We start from the raw sequence: 11,537 nt of genomic DNA, 5'->3' as shown, positions 1-11,537 counted from the left end.
ACAACCAGACCAAAGCATCCTGACAGCAACAACAAAACTATACACCAGGGAAGCCCGGGTGGCTCAGCGGCTTAGCGCCGCCTTCGGCCCAGGGTGTGATCCTGGAGACCCAGACTGAGTCCCACGTTGGGCTCCCTGAATGCAGCCTGCTTCACTCTCTGCCTGTGTCTCTGCCTCTCTCTCTCTCTCTCTCTCTCTCTCTCTCTCTCTCATAAATAAATAATTTTTAAAAAAATCTAAAAAACAAAACAAAAACTATACACCAATATCTCTTATGAACATGGATGCAAAGATCAACAAAATGCTAACAAACCTAATCTAGCAACATATAAAAAGCATTATACACCATAACTAAATGGGGTTTATTCCATTGATGCAAGGCCAGTTTAATTTCCAAAATCAATTAATGTAATACCACTATATCAATAAAATAAAAAGCACCCACATGATCATCTCAATAGATGCAGAAAAGACCTGACAAAAATCCAAGACACTTTCATTATTAAAACACTCAAGAAACTAGAATAAATGACATCTTCCTGAACTTGGTAAGTATCTATGAAAAACCCATAGTGAACATGTTTACTGGTTGGCTTACTTATTGCATCCTCACTGGAAGCTTTCCTCTTAAGATCAGAAAAAGACAAGAATGTCTGCTCTCACAACTTCTACTCAGCATTGTATTAGAGATTTTAGCCAGGGCAGTTAGGCAATAAAAAAAACAAAACAAAGGTCATCTAGATTGGTCAAGGATCTATTCACAGATTACATGTTCTTTTATACAGAATAGCCTAAGAACTAAACACTATTAGAACTAATAAATAACTTCAGTGAAATGACAGGATACAAGATTTATGTACAAAAATCAATGGTATTCCTATACACTGGAAAAGAGCCATCTGAAAATAAAATTAAGAAAACAATTATGCTGAGTGAAATAAGTCAATCGGAGAAGGGCAAACATTATATGGTCTCAATCATTTGGGGAATATAAATAATAGTGAAAGGGAATAGAGGGGAAGGGAGAAGAAATGGGTAGGAAATATCAGAAAGGGAGACAGAACATGGAAGACTCCTAACTCTGGGAAACGAACTAGGGGTGGTGGAAGGGGAGGAGGGGGGTGGGGGTGACTGGGTGGCGGGCACTGAGGGGGGCACTTGACAGGACAAGCACTGGGTGTTATTCTGTATGTTGGCAAATTGAACACCAATAAAAAATTAATTTATTATTAAAAAAAGAAAAAAATTCCATTTACAAAGCATAAAAAAGAATAAAATATTTAAGAATAAATTTAACCAAAGAAGTCCAAAACATACTCTGAAAACTAAAAAACATTCATGAAGGAGTATGCAAAAATATCCACATTCAAATGGATGTGAAGGTGTAATACTGTTAAGATCAATACTCCCCAAATTGACTTGCCGATTCAGGGTGATCCCTATTAGAATCTCAACTGTTTTTCCTTATAGACACTGATAAACCAATCCTAAAATTCATATGACATTGAAAGAGACTCAGAATAGTAAGTAAAAATCTTGAAAAGGAAGAGCAAAAATGAAGAGCAGAAACTCCCACTTTGATTTTGAAATGTACTACAAAGTAATCAAAGTTTTGTCGTACTGGTGTAAGAATAGACATATAGACCAATGAAATGGAATTTGAAGTCCTGAAAGAAAGCCACAAGAGTGGCAAGACAACTTGGGGAAGAAATAGTCTTCTCAAAAATTATGCTGGGACAACTAGATATTCACATGCAAAAAAAAAAAAAGAAAAAAAAAGAAATATGGCCCTTACATTACATCATCAACAAAAATTAACTCAAAATGGATATCAAAGACCTAAATATAAGGGCTAAAACGATAAAATGCCTATAAGAAAACAGGCATAAATCTTCATATCTTTGTTTTTTTGTAATGGATTCTTAAACAGGGCATCAAAAGCAGGAACATCAAAAGAAAAATAGATAAGTTAAGGCTTCAACAAAATTAAAGCTTCTGTGTTTCAAAGAACACTATTCAGAAAGTGAAAATACAATCCACAGAATGGAAAAACGTTTGCAAATCGTATATCTAATAAGGGTTTCTATGTAAAATACATAAAAACTCTTAAAACTGAATAATGATAAAAAGCTAATAACTAATTTTAAGATGGGCAAAAGACTTGAATAGACATTTCTCCAAAGAAGACATACAAATGTCCAATAGCATGAAAAGATGCACGACATCAGTAATCATTGGGGATATACATATTTATGCCACAATAAGATGCTATTTTAGACCCACTAGGATGGCTATAGTCAGAGGTCAAGTAATAAGTTGGTGAGGATATGGAGAAATGGAGTAATAAGTGTTGGTGAGGATATAGAGAAATAAGAACCCTCACACACTGCTGGTGGGGATATAAAATGGTGTAGTCACTTTGAAAACATAGTCTGTGACTAACTGTATAACAGGTTATTTTAGTTTCTGTTCTGTGGAAAGTGTAAAGCATTCCAACAAAGGGTTTTTTTTTTAATAAATTTATTTTTTATTCGTGTTCAATTTGCCAACATATAGAATAACACCCAGTGCTCATCCCATCAAGTGCCCCCCTCAGTGCCCATCACCCAGTCACCCCCATCCCCCGCCCACCTCCCTTTCTACCACCCCTAGTTCGTTTCCCAGAGTTAGGAGTCTCTCATGTTCTGTCTCCCTTTCTGATATTTCAACAAAGGGTTTTAATGTACAACTTTTTTTGCACTCATGCTGTTGATTGCTAAATGTAATAGTCTGATCATGACGCTAAATAAATGTGTCTTAAGAAAAAAGGAAAAAAAACATAGTCTGTCATTTCTTCCAAAGGTTAAACAGAGTTACCATACAACAGTGCAATTCCACTCTTACTTATATACTAAAAAGAATTAAAAACATATGTTCAAATAAAATTTTGTACACCAGTATTTATAACAGCACTATTCGTGATAGCCAAAGGTGGAATCAACCCAAATTCATCACTGATGAATGGATAAACAAAGTGTAGCATAGCTGTACCATGGAGTATTATTTAGCTATAGAAAGGATGAAGTTCTGATATACTAAGTGAAAGAAGCCATTCATAAAAAATTACATATTGCCTTTTTATGATAGCTTTTTAAATAAAATGTCCAAAATAGGCAAATCTGTGGTGCCAGAATATAGGTTTGTGGTTTCCAAGGGCTGGGGAGAATGGGGAGTTGTGGTATGGGGAGCAGTAGCTAAATGGTGCATGGTTACTTTCAGGGGTATTCAAAATGTTCTAAAATTAACTGTGGTGATAGTTGCACATATTTGTGAATATACCAAAATTAATTGAATTGTACACTTAAAAAATCAAAATTGATTAAGCTCGTACATATTTACCTAGACACTACAGATTTTCCCAGGTTAATATGAAAATAAACAGGTAGGTTTTCAGAAAATAAAAGTTATTAAACTCAAATAAAGAGGGCACCTTATTCATTATATTAAAAATAATTTAAAAAGTGTTCATGCAGAAGACATATACCTTACACAAATATACATATATTTATTTTCTGCTTTAATTTGTAGGGGATGCACATAAATTAAATATAAGTAACACTGTACTCCTTAGGAAAAGATGTTTAACTAAGAAACTTTTTACTAAAAATACTATTTTATCCTGTTCTTAATCTTCATGTTGGAATGCCCTAGGGCTTGGTCCTATTTCTCTTTTCTTCTTTGCTATGCCCCTCCATTGGAGTACTTGACAAGCCTCATCATGTTAAATATTATTTCATACCTAAGATTCCCAATTCCATCCTTCCAATTACTCAAGACAAAAGTTATGCTTTAGTCACTCTCTTTTTTTCACATTTGACACTCATCAGGAAATCCTGTTGGCACCACCTTCAAATATATCCAGTAGCCCAGCACATAACATCCCCTCCATTTGCTTTTCTCTGTCCAAGCCACTCTCCTCTTTTCCCTGGCTGACTGTTAGAGCCCTGTAACTGGCCTCCCTAACTCTAACTTGGCACATCTTGCATGCAGTCTCAGAGAATTTCAGTCGGAATGATCCTTTCAAGACACACCCTCATCACGTCACTCCTCAGAATACTTCAGTCTCTCCATGTTTTCTCCAGGGTGAAAGCTTGTCTACGGGGCCTCTTTGGCTACAACCTTACTGGCTTCCTTACCAGAACATGCCAGACATACTTTCACTCTATGGCTTTTCCAATGGCTGATCCCTTTGCTGGGTATGCTGTTTCCTCTGCTATCTGCATGGCTTTCTCCCTCAAGCTTTGCTCCAACACCTCCTACTTAATAAGGCTTACTTAGATAATCATACTTAAACAGCCCCCAGTGAAAGCCCCTTTCATGTTTTCTTTTTTCCCATGCCAGCTATCACCTTGTAGCACACTGAATTATTTCTTTATTTATTATGTTTATTGTCTTTATCACCTATTAGGATAGAAGTTCCATAGGGGCAATCAATCTTTGTTTGTTCAGTGATACATCCTACACACTCAAAACATGCCTGAAGCTCAATAAATATTTTTTGATTGGGTTATTGGAATTTGAGCACCTGATATTGGCTGTGTTAGGTGCATTATGGTACCTAAGTATAACAGAATTTTGTGTTGCCAGCTGAACAGTTTTTCCAAAGCATTTTTTCATGACTTGATAAACAATGCTTTGATTTCTCCTTGTGAAGTTGAATCACATTAGTTTGGGAAATTCCAGGACAAGTATCCCTGAGGTAGATGAGTCTGTGTTTCTGTAAGGAGAGATGTCGAGTGCTTCTAGAGAAGGAAATAGAGTTGTTCTACATGAGACACAAACAGGAGTTTATTTTTGCTTCTTGAGGTGGAATGAGGAGAGGGAGAGGAAGGCGGGGAAACAGCAAGGCTGGAAGTTTGGGGGGAGAATTATGGGAGCAGCCAAATCATGGCTAGAACTTAGAGGCATAATCTTCCCTCCCACCATCCCTCATGTAAGGAAAAAAAAACTTTTTGTGAGTTTTTGTGAAAACCAAACAAGAAGCCAAGTTTGTTTACACTTTTTTTTTTTTTGATGTTGTGAAGCAAAATTGGGACAGTATGCACAAATACAGAAACCGAAGCACGAGAGCATCAGTTCCAGGGATTTGCAAAATCCAAAGGGTGCTTCATGGGCTTTGAGGTCAACTGTACTTATATATCGGATAATGTGTGGATTGCAGGTAAACCCTGGGAATACACTGAAAAACTTAGAAAAAGCCTAGGATAAAAACTGATGGTAACAGTGGTAGAAGGTTAAAAAAAGGTATAAAAACTTAATGCCAATAGTTATAACCAGCAAGTTGCTGCTGAACAAGATAGCCTCTAGCATCTCTTTGATCCTGTTCTTTTGGGTTGCGGGGTAATGAAAGTAGGCAGATCCTTCACTGAATTATGAAACAGTATTTCTTCAGTTTCTTCTTTTACTAGTCCCTTGTCTTCCTCTGTAGACTTTGATTAGTAGAGCTGACATTTATTGAACGCTCACAGTGTGCCAGGGGCTCTTGCTTATTCACTCATTTAATCCTTCCCACAGTCCTTTGAGTTGGGGGGTAGGAGGAGCCACATGTTTTTCAGACCAAGAGAGTGAGGCACAGAGCAAAAAGCAACCTGCTCGACTTCACACAGTCAATAGTAGAGTAGTTAGAATTTGAATTTAGGCAATGGACCTCTAGAACTATGATCCTAACCACAGTGGGAGAAGTTCTAAAGGAAAATGTGACTCCTTTGTTAGATGTATTTTAATGATGCTTGAGCTGTATTCTAATGATATTCTTTAGCTCTGAGTTTGCTGAAGGCAATTCTCTTTCCACATATTATTTTGTCTTATGCCCTTCCCCAATGAAACACTAAACTTGCCCCACCTGCCTTTCCTCCCTTCACAGGTCTGACTCCCAAGTCATTTTGTTTGGTTACATATATCCCTTTAGATAGCTTGAAATGATTTATTCCATCAAAATCCTCACTTCCAATGCCTTATAAACTCTGTTTTTCACACGGCTCCCTCCATAAAACCCATACTTAAAATATGCACTACAGTGCATGCATCCTTCTAAAAATAAATGAATTTCTTTCCTACTCAAACATTTGGAAAAGATTTATCTCCCCAAAAAAAAGCTGGCTTAGAAGTAATATTTTCTTCTCTTCAGTTTATGTCAGGTAGTATTTTTATTTTCAGCATTACTCCAAAGAATTCCAACATACCTTGTATTTTGTAGGACGCCTCTGTGCGTGTACACTGGTGGATCCTGAGCTGATGAACTGGGAGATAGAAACAGGCATTTGTAAATATTTACTCCTGTTGATGGTCCCCTAAATAAGCACTTTCACAATGCCAATGACATTCTTGAGATCCAAAACATCACTGAATTCTCAGAAGAAAGAAGTTTAATTACTTCAGTTCTGTGATGACCACTAGTAGATGTTCTCAAATATGGATTCACTATTTCTCTGTTAACAGGTGTTACAGAAATGAAAAGAAATTTTAACATCTCTGGTCATTAAGGAACTTTCACGTTGGTGATGGGACTTATCAATCTCACAATGACTTTACGAGGAATGGGCAGTAGGTAGTTCATATGTTTGGACTGTCATTTATTAAGCTTATGATTTAAATTATTAGAAAGTAATCTCTAGTGGCCAGTGAGGTGGCTCTCACTTGCAAATACTTCCTCTCATAATGCTGTAGAAGAAAGATTTCATCAATAGGAAATAGTTTCAGAAAGCATTTGATTTGAAGAGTGACACCTTGTCTTGCACAAACATGTCCTGAGTGCTAACATCACCTTCTGGCACCAACTGAAAGAACTGTTGTCCCTGATAAATGAAGAACTTAATTATTTTCCCCAACGGTAGATCTTATACCTGCCTTCAATCTGCCCATAGCACTAACAAAAGATGATTCATCTGAAGGGGACTGGGAATCTTGCAGTCCAGGAAAATGAGTTCCTGTCAGGGAAGCAGAAGTACCTTAGCCTGATTTTTCAAAAAGTCTCTGACACTTTCCTTCTGGGTCACTCTGTAGAGTTACATACATTTTCTAAGTCTCTATTCCCTAATTTGTAAAATGGGGATCAATAATAGTGATCATGGAGTTGCTGTGGCAATTATGTAAAATAGACCTGAAGCACTTTTGGAAGGTACCCGATTCATACTAGAGTGAAACAATAATTTCTATTTGTGGCTGATTTCTGCTGTTAGCTTCTTTTCATATCTTGAACTTAGGATCTTTTCTAGATGCCTTGTAATGGGCGATTCATTGTACTCTTTCAGTTCAAAGCATTTCTCTTTATGACATATAATTCTTTCCAGAAATTTCTCAGTGTTGGTAAATGCCCTCAACTTGAGGACTCAGGCTGTGGGAAGCCTTTAAAGAAATGTCTTCTGAGATGCCTGGGTGGCTCAGGGGTTGAGTGACTGCCTTTGGCTCAGGGAGTGATCCGGGAGTTCCAGGATTGAGTCCCACATGAGGCTCCCTGCATGGAGCTTGCTTCTCTCTCTAAGTCTCTGCCTCTCTCCTGTGTCTCTCATGAATAAATAAATAAAATCTTAAAAAAATAAATTTTTCCCATCTAGAGCACTTATTACTATGTGTCAGAGCCCTTTTATAAAAAGTTATTGCATTCTAATCTTTTCTGCCTTGAAACCTTGTTTTGGTTGAGGAGTGCAAAAGGGTGCATAAGGAACTAATGAAATCCTTTCTCCTCCAAGGGGAAAAATGGCTTTGGGTTACCTTTCTAGCTATGTTCAGTTGGATGCTTGCTACAACGGGAATATCAGTTGTATTAATAGGCTATGATGCTCATGGATATAACGAACCTTGATGGATAATTTGCTTCTGGGTTGGATATAACTGTAAGCAAACAATAACTTGTGGGAAGCATGGCTTTGGGCTTCCCTGAGAGTAGTACCTTATAACTGGGCATGTTTCTGTTGGGTACCTCAGCAGCTATGGCTATGGAATTATTACATTAACAATATCCTTACTTGAAACACCCACTTGAGAAATCTTTGTTTCATGTACCCAAATTTCTGTTGGCCTTCCCATGTCTCTTCTTTTCTCTTTCCTTATGTAATCTATCTAAAAATCACTATGATACCCAGAGATATTAAATTCAGTCAGGTCTTTGGATTTTCACTCTGGCGGGAGCAGGGGTTGGTGGTGGTGGAGGGAAGAAAGCCTAATAGATATCCAGATAGCCACTCTCTTTTCAGGGATACACCCTCAAAATCTCTCTGCATGCACACCTCTCCCTCTCAAGGAACTTATCAAAACATGCAACAAACATAAAAGGACTGAGTATACACTTTATCCCTGCCCACCATTTTGGGTGTTTCCATAGCAAAATGAGCTCCACAGAGTCAGACACTGGGTCTTTATCCATTACTTGATTTCTTGAGTAAGTCACTGGACAGATTAGAAAAAAAATTAAAATCAATAGCAATATGGTATACTCACAAATGGTGCTGACCAAAATATGTAAATTAGTGTAACAACAACAGGGATATGACCAGTTTGTTTCCTGTCCTCTTCTGAGATAAATAATGCAAAACAAAGAAACCCCAATGCACAGTAAATTAGGCCATTCATGATTTGCACAGCCTGTGGGAAGAGAGAGCCATCATTACTACTCAAATCAAATCTATCATGGACAATTGCAATATGGCATAGCAATATCCAGTTTATCCTGGTATTTCTGAAGCAGCAATAAAAGAACTACATGTCAGGGAAGAACCAAGATGGATAAAGAAAGAGCAGGCACAAATGGATGGTGAGGTCTCCACATTTATTTAAACAGGGAATATGTGCTTTTGTTTCATAGGCATCTTCAGAGATATTTCATATTTAATTTTCTAGTTGGCTCTGTTAAATAAAAATCAGAGGCCTATTTGTCAGTTTGGCTCAGGAGGACACACTACCAAAAAGAGGGCTATTGGCCTTGAGGATCTCTCAGGCTCTGTCAATTCCTCTACTTCATACTGTTGGATCTGTGAGATCAATTGTGATCGGCAAGTGAGTTCTCGTTCTCTATCACTAACCCCAAAAGGTACTTTTGGACCTTGTCTTCATTCTTCATTCTCTCTTGTCTGAGAGTTGAGCTTCAGTTTCCTTTTGCTCTGCCCACTCTCATATTCTATACTGACTTTTGTAACTACTCTCTGGACCAGAGCCTTAGGCTTTGTACAAAAAAAGCATGAAGGAAGACTCTCCAATGACCTCTGATTTTCTATAACACCTATGTGAAGTATTCCTTTGTGCCCTTTGTGGAGTAGGGACTTATTCTCCAGATGGAGTGGAGCCACAAACACACACTAGTGACAAGGGTGCCTGCCACCACTGAAGCAGACCAGGAAGGTCAGTCTTTTGTTTTAGCCAGGACTTCACTTATTAGATGAGGCACATCTGCATTATGGAAGATAATCTGCCTTATTCAAAATTCACTGACTTAAATGCCAATCTCCTCTAAAAACAGCTTCACAGGAGGGGATGAGGAGATGAGCAAAATGGCCCAAAGGGAGTGGGAGATACAGGCTTCCAGTTATGGAATGAATAAGTCATGAGAACAAAAGGTACAGTGTAGGGAATATAGTCAATGGTATTATAATAGTGTTGCATGGTAATAGATGGTAGCTACATTTGCAGTTAGCATAGCATAAGGTATAGACTTGTCCAGTCAGTAAGTTGTACTTGTGAGATGAATGTAACATTGCATGTCAACTGCACTTCAATAAAAATAAATAAATAAATAAATAAATAAATAAAAATAAAAACACATTCACAGAAACACCCCAAATAATGTGACCAAATATCTGGGCATCCTGTGGTCCAGGTAAGTTAATACATAAAAATTAACTGTCACAGAAAGTCAAGAACTGGCTATTGGGTAATGAAACTCCTCTCCCTTGAAATTTACACTGAGACAACACAAAAACATGCATTTATTGGTTACTCACACCTTTATCTGGCACATGAGGGATGGCTGTTTGGGATGGGATCAAACGGACTTGTCCACTATTGCCACTCTGCAGAATCAACTCCTTTCTGGGCCATCCACTCTGACTTAATGAGTTCAGTGGAGGACTCAGGAGGATTTAGTAGGAGGAACTCAGTAGAAGACCTTAAAACCTTCCTCCTCTCTGAGGTGGTGGATCTTGCTGGTAGGCCAGTGGATGGCCAGTGAGAGGCTTACCCCTTCTCACACACATTGCCATGACTGCTGTCCATGACAGTGGGGGATGAGGTAGAGAAAGCACCAGTGTCCTGCCCCTGCTATACATGAGGCTCTGCTACATTAAGTTGTGCCCTTTTTCTAGCAGTGGGCCAAATAGCTACCGGCCAGCTGGAGATAATCATAGACTTGTTATATTGGGAATTTTCCTAGGACATGTTTTAATTTTGCGGGCTTATATTGAAATATGCTTCAAGCCTCCACAAATATTAGTGGATGATACAAAAGGTACAGAATTCTAAGGTTTAGGAGAAGTGAAAAGCAAAACATTGATAAGGAATATGACCTCAGAGCTAAATATAGGGGGAGCATGTTTTGAGCCCAATGTTAATAAAATGGCCACTGGCCACAGAGCCGCAGTATCTCTAGCCTCTTCTTGTTTTGGTTCCATTGCCCGAGCCTGACCACCTAATTTATGATCTATAAGCTTGTTTCAGACTGTTTACAAACAAAGGCAGAAAACAGACCTTATCATTGTTTATGAGATTGATAACCGATTTCAGAGTGTATTTGCTAAAATCCTGGGTAGGTTGTGATGTTATTGAGTTATTCAGAAATGTTTTGTAGATCCATAATTTTGTCCAATTATCTATGGCCTCAGAATAAGCAACTTTAATCAACTTTCCTTCCTTTGGGGAGTTCATTGTAGATGTGGCCAATGTCTCTTCCCTTTTATGTTAGGAAGGTGCAACAGTCATCATTTATTGACCTGCTATATATTGCACTTAGTCCTTACCCCCAGTGCTCTGGTCTCCATTCTTAGGGTATATCTTCTTGGCATTTTAATTAAGATATGCTATAGAAATTGTAGAGAATGAATGGACTCCTTTTCTGTAGAGAAATACAGAGAAAAAGTAAACTAATTATTTTTGAGATAAGACACTTCACATTGCAGCCTCCAGTTTTCCACTAGTTTCCTTGAAAGAGGATTTGAGTCAATTCACTGATATTACTTCTATGTTACACACCTAACAACTTTCTGTCAAACACTGAGACCTACTTCTTAGGTTTAATGTTTTCATTGTAGTCTTTAAATGAGACTGAGCAGTTATCTTTTGATATAAGTGCCCCACTCCCATTATTTTCACACTTTCTAAGAATTACCTGCTCCCATAAATCCCTAGGGTCACCCAAGTTTGGGATCCTGTTGCCATGTTGGGTCTTCACAAGAATATCCCTCAATCTAGCCATAGTTGCTTGGATAAGGTGTGGGAAACTTACTCTAATGGAACCAATCATAGTTCCCTTCCCAGGAAATTATATTTAGCAGTAAAACAATATAGTCCCAATC

The 11,537-nt window shown here is 38.0% G+C and overlaps 1 long non-coding RNA gene across 1 annotated transcript; it reads right to left on the bottom strand.

Moving 5' to 3' along the window:
- Nucleotides 1-6,218: 6,218 nt before the first annotated feature.
- On the bottom strand, nt 6,219-11,063 carry LOC140598889 (uncharacterized). Its single transcript, XR_012001435.1, has 3 exons — nt 10,983-11,063; nt 8,476-8,619; nt 6,219-6,278 (listed from the first exon to the last, which is right to left on the bottom strand). It is a non-coding gene; the product is annotated as an uncharacterized lncRNA (long non-coding RNA).
- Between the last annotated feature and the right edge of the window lie 474 nt (nt 11,064-11,537).

The sequence above is a fragment of the Vulpes vulpes genome, chromosome 5, assembly GCF_048418805.1.
Source record: "Vulpes vulpes isolate BD-2025 chromosome 5, VulVul3, whole genome shotgun sequence".
In the NCBI taxonomy this organism is placed as follows: Eukaryota; Metazoa; Chordata; class Mammalia; order Carnivora; family Canidae; genus Vulpes; species Vulpes vulpes.
This window is presented reverse-complemented; position numbering and strand designations above follow the sequence as displayed.